Raw genomic sequence first — 18,863 nt, 5'->3', positions numbered from 1 at the left:
TAACGGAAAAACTTGCCAGTCTAAACGCAGCCGATCTGTACGCTGCTGGAAGAGTGCTCCTGCATCAGAGAGGAATGGGGAAGGTCTAGCTGCTTGTGGAGCAGCATCGAAAAGACAGAACACTGCTGAGAACTGGCCTCTGGCTGCGTCCTGTGATAAATGTCTGCCACCGGGTTTGTTCTGGACAGTAAACTTGGCATGTTATCGTTTCCAGGCCTGAGCGTGTCTATTTAATTCTCTCCTGCCGAGATGTGGGGGCTGGCAGCAATACGTTAAGTGGAGAGACATTTTGGAAAACCTGTGCTTGTAACCTGGGGATTGTCTGCATGGGCACGAGGCCTGCCCCAGCAAAACCGGTAGTGGCTGCCCTTCCGTTCCTGGGGCCGGTGGGAGGCTGATGCTGGATCTGTTAGTCCATGGAGACCCACCCCACTGCCCTACCTTCAGCTGATCCCTTATCCTCCCTACCTTCAGCCGTTGCCTGCTCCAGCCCTCCAGGCTACTCCTGGGATGGTGGGGCTTGCTCTGGGGTTGCAGTGCAAAGGGTGGCTCCATTAAACTACCTCCCCCACCCCACTTCAACCTGCTCTTGCACCCCATGGGGCCAACTGCATCAGTTAAATCATGGCCTTCAAGGGAGCTTTCAGTATTGCCCCCAACCCAGCCTGTTGCTCGCTCTTAAAAACACCGCTCGGGTTTTAGCCAAGCAGCACCAGAGATGAACAAGCTTTTCCTCCCCACCTGCTGCCTAGCCGGTGCAGCTGTCGGGGACACTGCCCCTGCTCCAAGGCAGGGCCACGCAGCTCAGCCAGGGAACTCAGACATTTTTACTGCCATTTTATTGGACGTTCTTCCCCCCGCGGATCAGCGGGCGCTGGGGCTGCTCCGGGCGGGAGCTCTCCAGTGACTGCAGCAGGGTGCCAGCCGGCTCCTGAGGCGACACTGAGGAACAGGAGCCGGGTGAGGTTCACAGCCCCAGTGCACAGGCCCAACGCACGTGGGGGCAGGGCCAGGCTCAGCCTGCGGGCCGGGAAGAGGCTCTGGGCAAACGGGGACCCAGCGCCAGGGGCTCCGACTCAGCGTCACTTCGTCTGCGTCAGAAGTTCTCTCACTCGTAATGAGAATTATCAGGGCAGCCGGTGGTGGCAGGTCAGGCTCCCCCTACCCATGGTGGCTGCCTCCCACCCTGGCAGGACACCTCAGGCCCACCCGATTTCCCCCCTCACTGCCAGAGCGACAGCCCACCCCCCACTTCTGATGGGAGCCAAGGGGCTGACCCACCCCCTGCTCCTGAAGTGGACTGGGGCCTCTGCCACGCTCCCCTCCCGCTCTGAGCCAGTGAGCAAAGCGGAATAGGGGCTGTGGCCACCAGTATTTATAGTGCGGGAGCTGCAACGGGCGCCGCCCCTCCTCACGGCTGGGGGGAAGCAGTCCTTAGTGCTGCCTGGGCCACGGCGCTGCTCCCCCCCCAGCCACGTGCAGCCTGGCTGCCACCACCAGCTTCCCCAGGGTTGAAGCTGCGGCCAGGGCAGGAGCAGCTGGACGCCCATCGCACGGCCGGCCTTGGGGAAGCTGGTAGTGGATCTGGCATCAGCTGAAGGTATGTGGTGGGGCAGGTCCCTGAGGCCTAATGGCTAAGGCATCTGCCTCTGGAGTTGAGATGGTGGGGTCTCTCCTCCCCCTGGCTCCAGCTCCGGCACAGCCCTTCTCCCTGACAGCTGTGTGCAGCTGGGCAGACACCACCAGCTTCCCCAGGGCCGGAACCGGCATCAGCTGAAGCAGAGGTGGGTCCCTGTGGCCTCCCTAATGGATAAGGCATCAGCCTAGGGATCCAGGGATTGTGGGTTTGAGTCCCACCCACATCTTACCCCCCACAGAGGCTGGCGGTGGCTGTTCAGCTGCTCTTGGGGCAGGCAGCTTGCTGTGGGGCTGCACTGTGGCCCGGCTCCAGCTCTGGCGCTTGGCTGGCTGGCTGCTCCCAGGGCGGGCTGCATGGCAGGCAGCTTGCTCTGTGTGCCAGAGCCTGGGGCCAGCAAGGCCACAGTCAGGCAGTCTCCTGTCCTTGGCCTTGATCCTGGGGCAGGCCCTGTGGTTTGGCCTCTGTCTGAGTGTAGGAAGGGCTGACAGCTCCCCCCGCACCCTCTTGTTGCTGCATGGATAGGAGGGGAGGCCACGATCCAGCTGTGGTGATCCTGTCTCAGCCCCTGATGCCTGGATGCAGCAGCCTAGTGGCAAGGTAATCTGTACCCATCCTGCCCAATACTCTACTTTCCGCACCCTGCCCTACCTCCCACGCGCCCCAACCCCGAGCCCTGTGTAAACCCCAGTCCCTTGTCATAAAACTCCTGACACCCCCCACACCTCAACCCTGTGCCCTGAGCCCACCATACACCCAAACTCCCTGCCCTGAGCCCCCCACCTGCCTGCCATAACACTCCCACAATCCAAGCCCCTCATACAGCCCAATCCTGATTCCTGCACCCCCGCATCCTCAGCCCCTTGCCATAAGATTGACAAGACAGCCTGAACGTGCTTCAAGCTAGATTTGTCTAGTTATGATGTAAACTTGAAAGAAATGTTCGAAAAGATACGGCAGAAGTCCCATGAAATAAAATCTGTGAGTTCAGTGTTGCATTGCTGCTATTATTAGTCATCATGTCAACTATCAATAATAGTAAGTCGTACGTTTTCAGTCAGGCAAATGGGCTTTCTGATACGGCTCTTTGTTGACCACTTGTTCTGAATTTTGATAGAGTTTGGCTCTGAGGTTCGATAAAGCTGCCACCCCCTGCTCTCGACAGACTGTGACACCCAGGGGCCAAACATTGTCCAGATTGGGAGTCCAAAGATGGAGGTTCTAGCCCTGTCCTGTGTGACACTGGGTTAGTCACTTCAGCTGTCGGCATCTCTTCCCCTCAGGCTCTCCTTGCATGCCTAGTTTTGAGCTGTTTGGGGCAGAAGCAGTCGCTATGTGCCTGAGCAGCGCTTTGCAAAAGGGACCTCCCATCCGCTCCGGCGTTAGCAATAACAAAAAGGAAGCAATCGCATCAGACCCCGTGCTAGGCACTTCATTCCAGTCCACCCGCTCTGTGCCACGCAGCAGCAGCAGAGTCCGTTGTGCAAGCTGCCCTCGGGTTCCTTTCCCTGCTGGAGAGCGAAATCTTGCAAGCGCTATTGTCCGGCGAGCTCCGTGGGCCTGACCCCAATTGCATTGCCAAGCACAGAAGCTCCTGCTGATTGACCAAAGGTGAATCCTGTGTCTGCTCCCCCCATGATCCTAGAGGCACCCGTTCCACTGTACATATGAAAGTAGGTGTAAAAGAAAAGGGGTCAGGACAGGGCACGACTGTACACAGTAGGACCAGCTCCAGGGGGGTCCCAGCCACCAGCCTCACTGCCCTGGGACTGGGTCCCAGCCACCAGCCTCACTGCCCTGGGACTGGGTCCCAGCCACCAGCCCCATGGGCTCTGCTGTTGGCTTGGGGGTCCTGGCCGCCAGGGGCTCTGCTGCAACCTGAGGTCCTGGCTGATGGTCCTGGGGGCTCTGCTGCAGGCCCCGAGGCCCCAGCTGTCAGCCTAGTGCCTGGGACTCCTCAAGCTGCCCCCAGTTGTGGCAGCCTGGGGCGGTGAGGGGCACAGATGGGGGGTGAGGTGAGAGGGGAATGCAGCTCCTCACTCCTGTTCTAAACATCATTCCAGCACCGCTGGGCAGTGGGGCTGGGAGGGCGCAGTGGGATCCAGCAGTGGATGGGATGGGAGTGGGTGGTCCTGGGGAGTAGAGAACATGGCGTGGGGCAGGGGGAAGAGAGGCTGGTGGGGGGGTATGGCAGTGGGGCCAGGGGCCTGTGACAGGATCAGGCAGGGGATGGGATGGGAGTGGGTGGTCCTGGGGAGTAGAGAACATGGTGTGGGGCAGGGGGGAGAGAGGCTGGTGGGGGGGTATGGCAGTGGGGCCAGGGGCCTGTGACAGGATCAGGCAGGGGATGGGATGGGATGGGAGTGGGTGGTCCTGGGGAGTAGAGAACATGGCGTGGGGCAGGGGGGAGAGAGGCTGGTGGGGGGTATGGCAGTGGGGCCAGGGGCCTGTGACAGGATCAGGCAGGGGATGGGATGGGAGTGAGTGGTACGCTGGGGAGAGCATGGCAGTGGGTGGCAGAAAGCCTCCTAGTTTGGGAAGAGGCCCTAGCCAAAGTGAGCGGGTGAGTGTGGAGCTGCAGGAAGGCTGGCAGGTGAGGGTGTAGGGTCTGCACCAGGTTACTGACATGGACAGAGCGGCTGAGGAGCATCCGTGAAATCAAGCCTGTTGGTTTTTCCCCTGCTGTTGTTTGTCCTCCAATCCGGTGCCATTGCAGAAGCCTCCCAGCTGTTCCCACCATGCCTGCTCCATGCCCAGCAGCTCGCCCCCACCCCCAAAGCCCTAACGAGGGGAATTACCAGCTTCAGTCCCCCTGGGCGGGAGTAAATACAGCCTGACACCCAGAGCCCGTACTCAGACATCCTGCTGCTGCCTGGAGACTCCTGTTCCTCCCCATTGGGGGCCCTTTCCCCCTCTGGATGCCCAGTTTGCTAATGCAGCCCTGGGACATGTCAGGGGGAATCCCCATGCTCTGACTGTGTTGTGTTTCATGGCTGTGTAGGTTTCTTGGGCCCTCCTGCTATGCACATCCCATCAGTAGCAGAGGGGCCTCCGCTGGAGCCGGGTGCCGTACTTCAGGAGAGAAGTTGAGGCGCAGGAGAGAGGCCAGAGCAGGGCCACAAAAGTGATGGGAAGGTTTAGAGAACCGGACCTGGGAGGAAATGGGTGTGCCTGGTCTGGAGAAAAGATCAGTCTTCAGATATGTTAGCAGCTGTCTATAGTGAACAGTAGTGGGCCTGTCATCAGTGGACATGGAGAACAAGAAATAATGGGCTTAATCGGCAGGAAGGTTGGTTTTTAGGTTAGATCTGAGGGAGAAGACGGTCAGGAATTGGCTCCCATGGGCAGTTGTGGAATCCCTGTTACCGGAGGGTTTTCTAGAACCGGTCGGACAAACGCCTGTCGAGATGGCTTGGATTTACTTGGTCCTGTGTCAGCACTTGGACTAGAGGATCTCTCGAGGTCCTTTACAGAAATGTAGGACTGGAAGAACGGCCATGCTGGGTCACACCAAGGATCCATCTAGCCCAGTATCCTGCCTGCCCACAGAGGCCACGGCCAGCCAGTCTGATGTCAATGGGAAGGATGACGGGCTTCAGTGGAGGTTGGGTTGGGAGTCTGCGCTATAATAAACCTCGTCCTTTCTGATCCAGAATGGGGGTGGGGGTTGCGCGTGTGTGTGTATTTCACTTCTACAGTCAGAAAGGTGAAACTTGCAAAGTGTTATCAGACAGCCCTTGCTCTACTTCTTGAGAACAGAGTCCAGTGTCTGTTCTGTGTCTGTACAGCACCAAGTCCTATGGCATCCTAGTCCATGGCTAGGACTCCTGGACTCTGCCAATATAAAAATGGTATATTATTTGTTTGTTATTAAGGACTAATAAGGTACAGGACACCAGTGTTTCCTCTAATTTTTCCATCCATATGTGCAATAAATTTTGTGATGTGCACCAAGGCATGCACGGATGTGCACCACCCATAGAAACACATGCTGCCATCTGTGGGTGCTCTGCTATTCAGCTGGATGGCATTTGACTCTCTTCTGTGTGTCCGCCCAAGCGCTCTGCTTATGGGGAACGCTAAAGGACTCTCGGTCAAGGTGGGCCCTTAACTAGCTTACTGCCTCATACACAACAGACAGAAGATGGGCTCTTCAGGGGATGAGGTAACTGGGAGGACTTTTTGTAATGTAACTGTTCATACATCAATGATTGCATGGTCATGTAATCCACACGATCAGCTGCTGGTGTACTCCTCCAGATATATGTTTGCATTGGCCGGCACGAGGTGGGGAGGGAGGATGCATTTGTGTTCTTTTTAAAAAAAAATTTTATCACGTTATATTCAAGGCCTGAAATGTTTTGTTTTGTTTTTGTTTTTTGTTTTATTTTAATTCTGCTGATTTTCTATGTTAGAAATTCAGGTCCTGTCTAGGCATGGAAAACTATATGGCATCAAAATAATGAGACAATGACATCACAAAAGCAAACCGAAAGGGAAGGAATTTTTAGGTGTCGATTAAAGCTTTATCTTGCAGCTGTTCAATCCCAATGTCTAATGAGCAAGTTGGAGAAAGGTATACTTTGTTGAAATTCAAAAGCTGCAACCTTTCATTTAAGGTAAAAAAGCTAACAATATAGATCCTCAGCAAATGTTGGGAGGACCAGACTTGCCATTTCTGATATTTCTAAGGTAAGAGAGAAAGCAGGAAAAAGTACAATCAGGCCTTCTTTAGACTTCAGAAGGAAGCATAAAAAAGCACAAGCCCAATTAAACAGAAAAAGACTTTGCAATTCCCCTATAAACGTTTAATGTAATAGAGCATCCTGGCTTCTGATCCCTACCCAAAAGCCTGGATGGTGATGTTGGAGCAGAAATGTGTAGAGCCAAAGCAGATTATGTATCTAGTGAAGAGACCCATGTCTCTAAAAGCTGAAAGAAAATGCTAGAATAATATTTTGAAAAGAATTTCAGTTCTGCACAGTGTGACTTGTGCGGTACAGCAGCAACCTGCTTAAAAGTGGAGAAGAGAGACAGCCTGGAACAAAACATTTGCTGTATGAAGTAGGTTTCCCTTGATTTCCTTTCCTTGCTCACTCAAGGGATGTCTACACTTCAGGGTGAAAGTTGAATTAAGCGATGCAACTTTAGCTATGTCATTAGCGTTGCTGAAGTCGAAATAGCTTGTTTGGCTTTCGCTGCTGTCTACACAGCAGGAAGTCTGAGAGAGCTCTCTTCCTCCGGCTTCCCTTACTCCTCATGAAATGAGGGTTACAGGAGTCGCAGTAAGAAGTCCCCCAGCTTGATATTATTTCAAAATAACGGCTTGCTGTGTAGACACACACTTTGTTATTCCAAAATAACGCTGCTGTGTAGACGTACTCTCACTCGCTTGCTACTAAAGGTTCAGGAGTTATAATTCACTTGGATAGTAAACACAGAGTGGGTGCAATTTTTTAAAATAAAATGGGCACCCACTGAATCCTTGTATTTACCTGCACTGTGGTAGTTTAAAGACTAACAAGATGGTTTATTAGGTGATGAGCTTCCATGGGCCAGACCCAAAGTGGGTCTGGCCCACGGAAGCTCATCACCTAATAAACCATCTTGTTAGTCTTTAAAGTGCTACATAGTCCTGTTTTTTGTTTCAGCTACACCAGACTAACACGGCTACATTTCTATTAGAGTATGTCTACACTTGCAGCCTATTTTGGAATAGGGCTGCAAATGTAGGCATTCTGTATTGCAAATCAAGCCTGGGATTTAAATATCCTGCGCTTGATTTGCATCTTCCCGGCCGGGCACCATTTTTTTAAAATTTACAAGCCCGGAATAACTGCCCGTGTCTACACGCGGCAGTGAAACGGGCGTTTGAAATAAAGCCCTATTTCGAACTATCTGTTATTCCTCCTTCAATGAGGTTTAACAGGTAGTTTAAATTGGGCTTTATTTGGAACGCCCGTTTCACTGCCGCGTGTAGACACGGGCGGTTATTCTGGGCTTGTAAATTTCCAAAAATGGCGCCAGCCTGGAAGATGCAAATCAAGCGCGGGCTATTTAAATCCCGGGCTTAATTTGCAATTCCAAATGCCTACATTTGCAGCCCTATTCCAAAATAGGCTGCAAGTGTAGACATACCCTTTCTGTGGTGGTTTTGGTATTCCTCAACACTCGAAATGGGAGCTGGTCTAAATAGCATGGGTGGGTAGTATATTGTGGCATGACCGCAAGCAGTACAGTAACCTTTCAGTTGCTAGTGGCACTCATTGGATCTATGCTTTTCTAATGGTGTTTGTGAGACCTGTCAAATATCCTTCATTTAGCGTTAGACGCCTTCCTTTTGGGCTCATTTCCATCTGGAGTATTTCACTGTTCAATGGATTTTTCAGTATTTTATGTAGGGTGGTAAATCCTCCCTCATTCAGATAGACACAGCTCAATGGCCCAGTAATTATGGAAGTATTATTGTTAAAGTATTTCTTTCAGACAGTTAATGAATGAGTCCTACAGGGCCCAAATAATCAATTGTTTTAAAACGCGTTAATTTCTTTATAATTGATCTTTAATAGTAATTTAACTGGAAGAACCTTATAACAACCATCAAAACCATGTTTGGACTTAGTAACATTCATTTTAACACTCACATCTTGTTTAAAAAATACTTTTTCTAGTTTTTAAGCATATTCACTTGCTATTAAATGTTAACATTTCTGTTGCACAGCTCATTCTGATTTGGAGTGTAATTTATGTCTGAGAGAGAGTAATAATTGGCTTTCAAAATAAGAACACGTTAACCTCTTTTCACTCTTACAGGAAAGTTGACGTTTAATTTACTGAAGTGAATGTACAGGAGATACCTGATCCAGATATGTTGGTGAATTCTGAAGACATCTGAGTACGTCTTTGACTAGCAATCAGTGCCATGTTTCATTAAGTTGTCTCAGGACAGACTACATCCTCCCCGCTGCACCCAACTGCTCTTTGCACTAGTCTACACTAGGCAGGTATTTCAGAATAACTCCCCTTATTATTTCAAAATAAGCAGTGTCCACACTATCTGTTATTTTCAAATAACAGTCTGGTTATTTCCAAATCTGTACTCCTGCTTTCCTGGGGGAATAAGCTTATTTCAAAATGGGTATTTTGGGAGTTATTATTTTGAAATAATTTCCTACATACCTAGTCTTCTTCCTTTTACACCACAGAGTTTGGTTGATATAAGGCAGTGTCTATATTTACGTTTCACTCCTGCCGACATAACTTCCCCTCTGCATTGACCTAACTCCATCCCCACAAGCAGCGTAGAGCAGTGGTCCCCAACGCGGTGCCCGTGGGCGCCATGGCGCCCGCCGGGCCATTTCTGTGTGCCCCCCAAGTGATCAGGGCTGGCTCTGCCCCAGAGCGCGCGGTGCAAGGGTTACACCGGCCCCTGGGCGCACGGCATGTGGGCGGCACCGGCCCTGGGCACACAGCACATGGGCGGCCCCTCCCCCAGGTGCACGGCGCATGGGCTGTGCCGGCCCCGGGCGCATGGCTCAGGAGTGGTGCCAGCCATGGGCACACGGTGCATGGGTGCTGCTGGTTCCTGGGCGCGTGGCTCAGGAGTGGCCCCGCCCTCGGGCACACGGCACATGGGCTATTCCGGCCCTGGGCGCGCGGTGTATGAGTGGCGCCAGCCCTGGGTGTGCGACGTATGGGCAGCCCCGCCCCTAGGCGCGTGTGCGGCCCCACCCCCTAGTGCATGTGTGGCCCCAGCCCGGGTGCCCAGCGCGTGAGCAGCCCTGCCCCCGGGCACCCAGCAGCCCCAAAAGGTTGGGGACCACTGGTGTGGAGTCAAAGTCGATGTCATTAGCTTAATGGGGTGTCAGTTGACACTGTGTTGCTTATGTCAACTGTTACTGACTTTCAGGAGCCATCTCACAATGTTCCACACTGTCGGTACAATCATAGAATCATAGAACACTAGAAGTGAAAGGGACCTCGAGAGGTCATCGAGTCCAGTCTCCTGCCCTCGTGGCAGGACCAAGCACCATCTAGATTATCCCTGATAGATGTCTGTCCAACCTGCTCCTAAATATCTCCAGTGATGGAGATTCCACAACCTCCTCAGGCAATTTATTCCAGCGTTTAACCACACTGTTAGGAAGTTTTTCCTAATGTCCAAACCATCCCTTGCTGCAATTTAAGTACAATCAATACAAGTGCTCCTGAGGAGGCCGTGCAGCGCTGACACAAGGAGCCAAGTAAAGACACACATGAGAGATATAATTACTGGGATGGCCATAAGTCTATTTCATTTTGTAGTGTAGACCTGGTCTGAAGCTGCATCTGTGTTGTGCCACTGTGCACACTACAGGGGCATGAACTGGGGAGTGCATCACATTGTTGCACTCTAACTACCCTGCACAACAACTTTTAAAAATGAGTAGTCCTGTGGCACCTTCGGGCATGTCTACACTAGGAAATCATTTCGAAATAACTAAAATCCATTTAATAACTCCCAAAATAACAAAATCAAAATAGCACGTCCTCACTGTGGGGAAGTCTGAGACAGGCTCCATTGTGGGCACTAGGGATATAAGCAACTAGTCAACTATCCAATAAACATAATCATATCGGATAGTTGACTAGGGATTTGACTAGTTGCTTTCTCCCCACCCTTGCTGCCTCTATCAGAGAGAGGCAGTAAGAAGGGCAGCAGGAGCCGCTGCTGGGGAGAGCTGGCTTACAAGCCAAGTCCCCCTGGAACTGTCTCCATGCAGGGGAGATGGGGCTCAGCAGGGAACTGGTGGCTCTTCTGCCTTTGAAATGTAGCAAAGGCAGAAGGTCCACGGGTGCACTGGTGGGGATGGACTCCTGATTTTGGAATGCTCGCCCAATGCTCCCACAGTGCTTCTGCTTTTGAAATGTAGCAAGAATTGCCTTGAAACTGATTTAAAAAAAACCCAAAACCCTCATGATTTTTAAGTTCCTTTTCTCTTCTTTCTGGTTTCTGAGACTTTGGGATGGGCAGCCACATTTTTAAGCATTTAATCCTGCGTGCTGGAAACTGTTTCTCTTTTTTTAGTGAATGCTGAGGGGCTGCTATAGTCACCTGTAGCCACAAGTGGGAGCTTTGTTTGGTTTAAACCAGCAAGACCCACAATCAAATTCTGAGAGATGGCAACGCTGCTGCTGTTTTATTTTAAAACGGTCTCTGAAGGATGCTATAGACAATGTGACTTCAGTTTAAGAACCGTGTGCATTTGAGCCACGTTAGCGTCTACATTTTCCGAGGTGGAACGTATTAATGTTAATGAGTCATGTCTGTAACATTTAAAGTTGGTGACAAATGTTTTTGGTGTTTGATGCCTTCCATGCAATAGGAAGCTATGTAGCGGAGTCAGAGTACATCTACACAGTAGCATGTAACTCAAAATAAACTATGAAATTGGGTAGCTTATTTCGAGAGAGTGCCAAATTTCAAAATAGGCTGTTTAAACAGCACTAATTTCGAAATAGAGCCCTATTCTGATGAGTCCCTTTATCCTCATTCAGCAAGGTTTATGGGACATAGGAATAACAAGCCAGTTATTTCCAATGTATTTTGAAATAATGGGTTTGCAGTTAAGACGCGCAGAACGCTATCTCAGGATAACGGATGTTATCCCAAAATAGCGCCACTAGGAAGAAGTACCCTTACAGACCTTTTTATTTTTTTTCCAAAGGTTCTTCCATAAGAGCCCATGTGAAAAGGTAACATCTTTTGAAAAATTAATTGTGACTTTATGGCATGAAAATATAGTGATACTCATCCGTAGGGCATGTCTACATTAGAAAATTATTTTGAAATAACTACATTTGAATAAACTTAAAAAACCAACAAATAGTCTTGTAGCACTTTAAAGACTAACAAAACATGTAGATGGTATCATGAGCTTTTGTGGGTACAGCTCACTTCTTCAGATGACCAGAGTGTTGGATGTCCAGGACCAAAATAAATAGGGAAGACAGGGGTGCGTGGGAAAAAGAAGAGGCAGTGGATAATATCAAGGGGAAAGCCAAGCAGGAATGTAATAGAAACTATTTGTTTTTCCTAAGTGCCTAAAGGCTGAATAGTGAAAAGAACCATTAATTAGCAAACAACAAATGGTCAGGTAGCACTTAAAGACTGACAAAAGATGTAGATGGTATCATGAGATTCTACATAGACAAAGAACCAATAACTCCCAAAATAACTATTTTGAAATAAGCTTATTCCCCAAGGAAAGCAGGAGTTTTTAATTAGAAATAACCAGCTCCCTCTTTCAAAAATAACAGGCTTGGGAGTGTGGATGCTCTGCTTGTTATTTTGAAATAACTAGTGTAGACTCTGGCTTGGTGAGTTCTTTAGGAGCCAGACACCACACTGTCTGACAGCACCATGATCCTAATGCACATCTGGTGTTGTAACTCCATTCCCGTCCAATGATTCCCCGTCAGGAATGAATTTGGCTCGTTGCTTTGTAGCAGTAGAGCACAGTTTGCTACAGCTTTGATCTTCATGCCTTGGGGATGCTGGGTAAGTGTGGGCAATGTCATTAAGAGGCATGAGGGTACATGGTCTCATGTCAAATAGGCTGAACATCCACGGTTCCCAGCAGAGTCTTTGGGTGTTTAGCAGCCTCCAGGATCAGATCTGTACTGGGGTGCAAATGCTGCCATTCAGAATGGGACTTTTCAAAGCTACCTAGTGGGTTTAAATCCCCATCTCCCATTAACATGAACAGCAGTTACTAATGGTTGGACATCTAGCCACCTTGCCTACAGCCCAGACAGGGAGGACTTGCAATCCACAGGCTCCAAACCCAGGGCTACAGCAGATACAGGAGCAGCCATGCTGTACCTGTGCACCTAGCAGCCTGCTCACAAGAGCTGGCCCTGGACCCATGAAGCCCAGCCTAAGTTTGAGGCTCTGCCCCTAACATCCCCTTGGCAGAGCCCCAGAGCAGCCGATTGGCCCACAGGAACAGGAAGCTCAGAACAAGAGCTCCTGCTCCCCCAGCCTGACTTTCTGAGCTGGCTTGGCTCCAGACCACTCTCCTGTGGTTTTGATCTCTCCTTTGTCATCTGCCTCTGACCTTGTACTATCCTGATGCCTGACTGTGGACTCTGGCTCCGACCACTAGGTATAGCTGCCCACAACCCACTATGGCCAACTTGTTTACACAGGGAAATTTCCAACACAATTATTCTGGAATAGCTCCCCACGTGGCCACCGAATTCCAAAATAAATGTGATTTTTATTTCAGAATAATTACTTGGGTTGGAAATGCACTATTTAGTCTGAAATCAGGTGATATTTTTCCAGAACAGAGTGTCTACAGGGGGGCGCTAGTCTGCAATAATTAGTCCGTTTCACCATGCAGACAAGGCCTTAGATATTGCATGCACAGTCCAAGGTGGGAGCAAAACTGTCAGGTGTGACAAGTCCTCTCTTAATAACAGAAAACTGGGCTTGAAATTCAAGATGTTGTCTTGGACTTGCTGTGACCTAAAGGAGACATCGCCTTGGTCCCATCAGCTCTACCCTAGGCAGTGCTGTTTGATGACTGATTTCACTGGTGAATTCTGAAGATGCTGTATTCCAAGATTTAATTAGTTTATTTCTCACCTCAGATGGGGCAAAAACATCCTTCACTTAAGAGGAAAAATAGAAACATCCTTCTGTTCTACTCTGTCCTGTAGCTCCCTTATATTCACTCACACATGCACTACAGCTCCCTTCCAAAAGCAACAAACAGGACTATGTAGCACTTTAAAGACTAACAAGATGGTTTATTAGATGATGAGCTTTCGTGGGCCAGACCCACTTCCTCAGATCAAATAGTGGAAGAAAATAGTCACAACCATATATACCAAAGGATACAATTAAAAAAAAGAACACATATGAAAAGGACAAATCAAATTTCAGAACAGAATGGGGATGCGGGGGGGAGGGGGGGAGGTAATTGTCTGTGAGCTAATGGTATTAGAGGTGATAATTGGGGAAGCTATCTTTGTAATGGGTAAGATAACTGGGATCTTTGTTGAGACCCACACGTAGAGTGTTGAATTTTAGCATGAATAACAGTTCAGAGGATTCCCTTTCAAGTGCAGATTTAAAAGGCTTCTGAAGCAGGATGCAGGTAGAGATCCTGACGTTTCTGGTCTCTGTCAGTGGGATTAGAGCAGATGCGGTTGTATCGAAGGGCTTGGCTATAGATGATGGATCGTATGGTGTGTGCTGGATGGCCCCACAGTATCCTAATATCTTTACGGCTGACCTAGAACAACGTTTCCTCAACTCCCGTGCCCTTTTACCCCTTCTCTACTTACGCTACATCGATGACATCTATATGATCTGGACGCATGGCCAAGAGACACTGGAGACATTCCACAGAGATTTCAACAACCTACCCCCCACCATCAACCTCAGCCTGGACCATTCTACACGAGAGATCCATTTCTTGGACACCACAGTACAAATCAACAATGGAATATTAGACACCACCCTCTTCAGAAAACCCACTGACTCATACAGTTACCTACATGCTTCCAGCTCCCATCCAGCACACACCATACGATCCATCATCTATAGCCAAGCCCTTCGATACAACCGCATCTGCTCTAATCCCACTGACAGAGACCAGAAACTTCAGGATCTCTACCAAGCATTTATAAACCTCAACTACCCACCCGGAGAAATAAAAAAGCAAATTGAAAGAGCCAGACGAATACCTAGAAACCATCTACTTCAAGACAGACCCAAGAAAACCAACAATAGAACACCACTTGTCATCACCTACAGCCCCCAACTTAAACCTGTCCAACACATTATCAATAAACTACAGCCTATACTGGAACAGGATACTAAACTCCAAGAGGCTCTGGGAGACAGACCCATAGTCTCCTAGGCTATGTCTAGACTGCAAGCCTCTTTCGAAAGAGAGCGTCTAGACTGCACGTTGAACTTTTGAAAAAGCGGCTTGCTTTTTCGAAAGAAAGCATCCAGTGAGTCTGGATGCTCTCTTTCGAAGAAGCCCTATTTACATTGAAGAACGCCTTCTTTCGAAAGAGGAACTTTCGAAAGAAGGCGTTCTTCCTCGTGAAATGAGGTTTACCGCCATCGAAAGAAAAGCCGCATTCTTTCGATTTAATTTCGAAAGAACGCGGCTTGAGTCTGGACGCAGGTGAGGTTTTTTCGAAAAAAGGCTACTTTTTTCGAAAAAAACCCTGAGTCTGGACACAGCCCTATAGACAACCACCTAGCCTCAAGATGATTCTTACCAACAACCACAGGACATACCACACTAATACCAACCCTGGTACCTTCCCTTGCAACAAAACCCGTTGCCAGCTTTGTCCACATATTCACTCTACTGATACCATTATTGGACCTAACCAAGTGAGTTATAAGATCAAGAATACATATTCCTGTGCATCCAGAAATATAAATGATGCTATTATGTGCTGAAAGTGTCTGTCTGCTTTGTACATTGGACAAACGTCTCCCACACTTCGCCAAAGGATCAATGCCCACAAAACAGATATTAGACAGGATCACAAAGAAAAAACAGTTTCTTGCCATTTCAACCAGAAAGGACACTGTCTCAATGACTTAATTACCTGCATCCTGCTTCAGAAGCCTTTTAAATCTGCACTTGAAAGGGAATCCTCTGAACTGTCATTCATGCTAAAATTCGACACTCTACGTGTGGGTCGCAACAAAGATCCCAGTTATCTTACCCATTATAAAGATAGCTTTCCCAATTATCACCTCTAATACCATTAGCTCACAGACATTTACCTCCCTTCCCCCCCTCCCCCCGCATCCTCATTCTGTTCTGAAATTTGTGTTCTTTTCATATGTGTTCTTTTTTTTAATTGTATCCTTTGGTATATATGGTTGTGACTATTTTCTTCCACTATTTGATCTGAGGAAGTGGGTCTAGCCCACGAAAGCTCATCATCTAATAAACCATCTTGTTAGTCTTTAAAGTGCTACATAGTCCTGTATTTGGTTTATTAGGTGATGAGCTTTCGTGGGCCAGACCCACTTCCTCAGATCAAATAGTGGAAGAAAATTGTCTCAACCATATTCCAAAAGCAAGATACTCTTAAAACAAGGAATTCAAAAGTAGTATAATTAGCCAGCTATCCCCCTCCCAAATATTAAATTCTTCTACAATTCTGCATCTAACTGGAAGCTGCTGATGTAAGAAGGTGATTTGTGTAGACAAAATATTAGACTATGTCTCTGTCTGGTTCTTAAATGGGCTTTTATGGCCGGACTTATAGATACAGTACTTTTTTCCCAAGGCTTCTTTACAGCAATTAAAGACGTGCAAGCAAATACACAAACCTCAGATCCCGGAAAGCTTGCCAATTGCTTTGCTTTTAGTGCTGATTCTAACAGTAACATTTGTTCTCCTGAAGTTGCCCTAAACAAGGAGTGATTTACATCCATAAATAGTTGCTGTTGGAGATAGGTGGGCCGCAGCAAACTTTATTTTTTCTGGAAACAGCAAATGCATTATGCAGGGAGAGCTTTCCAAGGATGCCTCCACACCTTTTGCAGGAAACACTGAGCAGCTCTTTATGGCACTGCCAGTTTTTAATTTGCGTGAGCGACTGTCGCACCAAGGATGTGTAATTGCACTTTCCATTGGCTGTCAGTATTTTATGTTCAAATAGGTGATAGTTTGATCTGCGTCCATTCCTCCCCCATCTCGTCTTCCTTTGTATGTTCGTGTTGCCTTGAACTTGTTTGGCGCTAGCTGAAGTGTAGCATTCTGACAATACAGCATTCTTTATAGACGTACCTGGCCAATGTAGAATGGAAAATCATCACAAAGTAGAATTACAGCCTTTGACAAGAGAAAGGAAGCTGGTTTTGTCCTTTCTTTGCCAGTTCCAACAATGTCCCTTGAGATTTCAGCTTATCAAGTCACCGAAACAAAGAGTGTGTCTAGACTACAGGGTTTTTTTGAAAAAAGTGGCTTTTTTCAAAAAAACTTCTCCTGTGTCTAGACTGTTGCTGCGTTTTTTCGCAAGTAAATCGAAAGACCGTAGCAATTTTTTCAACCGTGGAAAACCTCGTTTTACGAGGAATAACTCCTTTTTTTGAATGTGCTCTTTCAAAAAAAGGCGCTATGTAATGCAAAGTGTGCTTTTTTGAAAGAGAGCATCCAGACTGCCTGGGTGGTCTCTTTCAAAAAAGCGGCTTGCTTTTTCGAAAGTACTGGTTGTAGTCTAGACGCTCTTTCGAAAGAGGCTTGTAGTCTAGACGTAGCCCAAGTATTGAAACAAAAAAAGCAAAAATAATTTTCCAAAGCGCACCAGTTCAGTGATAAGGTTCAACAGCTGCCCTTGATATGCTGTGTTATGTCTGTACAGTCACTGGTGCAATAGGAAAGATCAGTGCTAAAACAGCATCCGTTACTTTTTATACATCAGGCGAGGAGGGTTTCAAACCTGAAGGCAGGCATAATTAAAGGCTCTTGGAGTCAATGGGAATTGTATGAGGTGAAGGCTAGAACTTTAACAGGGTTCAAAAAAGAGCTAGATAGATTCGTGGCGGTTAGGTCCATCAATGGCTGTTAGCCAGGATGGGTAGGAATGGTGTCCCTAGCCTCTGTTTATCTGGAAGTGGGTGACAGGGGAGGGATCACTTGGGGATTACCTGTTGTGATCCCTCCCTCTAGGGCAGTTGGCATTGGCCACTGTCGGCAGACAGGATACTGGGCTAGATGGACCATTAGTCTGACCCAGTATGGCCGTTCTTATGTATGTGTAACCCTCACACCTAGGCTACATTTACGCTGCAGAGTTTTTGCACAAAAACTTGTGGAGCATCCACACTACACGCGCATTCTTGTGCAAGAAAAAGTACTGTAGCTCGTAAGATCACACGGCTTTTTGTGCAAGAGATAGTCTTCTTTCTATGAGGAATACACCTGTTTGTGCAAGAGCTCTTGTGCAAAAAGGCATGTGTGGATGGGCAACAGTGGTTTCTTGAGCAAGAAATCCCTATGGCTAAAATGGCCATCAGAGCTTTCTTGTGCAAGAGAGCGTCTACACTGCCATGGATGCTCTTGCAAAAAAGCACATGGCAGTGTGGATGTGCTCTTGAGCAAGAACTTTTTGCACAAGAACTCCTGTGCAAAAAGTTCTTGTGCACAAACTCTGCAGTGTTGACCTAGCTTAAGTGTGGTTCACTGTCCCATGTAGAGGCACTTAGACCACTTACAGCCAGAGATAAGAAGGGAGCTCTACAGCCTAGGCTGACAGCCAGTTAGCTTTTAGCTCAAGGTAGAGGCTCTTACGTTAAGCTTCAGAGGTCATAGGTTTGAATCCGCCCAGTGGCAGGTTACATATGCATGTGTTCTTCAGACATTTGAGATGTCTTTGATTACCAGGGCTGGCAAAGTGGTATAACGTTTTTAATTTGTAATTATATAATTCACCTGTTATGAGACCAACTGTCCTGAGGAATGGGGTTACATCTTACCCTAAATTAAATTTCACACCCTCTCTTGGTGTGGTTGCCTTTCCTGATCTGAATATGTAATATATTTAATCACATGGTTTATGCTCACTGGGTCTGCCCAGAGACTCCCTGGCTGTGTCTAGACTGGCAAGTTTTTCCGGAAAATCAGCAGCTTTTCTGGAAAAACTTGCCAGCTGTCTACACTGGCCACTTGAATTTCTGGAAAAGCACTGACGATCTCATGTAAAATCATCAGTGCTTTTCCGGAAAAACTATGCTGCTCCCGTTCGGGCAAAAGTCTTTTTCCGAAAGACTTTTGCCCAAAAGGGCCAGTGTAGACAGCTCAGGTTTGTTTTCCGCAAAAAAGCCCGGATCGCGAAAATGTCGATCGGGGCTTTTTTGTGGAAAACCACGTCTAGATTGGTCACGGACGCTTTTCTGCAAAAAGTGCTTTTGCGGAAAAGCATCCTGCCAATCTAGACGTGCTTTTCTGAAAATGCTTTTAACGGAAAAGTTTTCCGTTAAAAGCATTTTCGGAAATTCATGCCAGTGTAGACGTAGCCCCTGGGTATTACTGCTGTTTTGGCTTGGTCTAGATACCAATTTTTGTATCAGTATTACAACCTCAATTGGAGGTGACTTTTACCAATGACGTTGTACCTCTACAAACCCCCAGGTGTGGACACAGCTGTACTGGTTTAAAGGTTCCTTATCCAGATATAGTTTATTTCCCTTTGC

The sequence above is a fragment of the Pelodiscus sinensis genome, chromosome 14 (genome assembly GCF_052426305.1).
Source record: "Pelodiscus sinensis isolate ZL-2025 chromosome 14, ASM5242630v1, whole genome shotgun sequence".
Classification (NCBI taxonomy): domain Eukaryota; kingdom Metazoa; phylum Chordata; order Testudines; family Trionychidae; genus Pelodiscus; species Pelodiscus sinensis.
Note: the sequence above shows the minus strand (reverse complement) of the source record.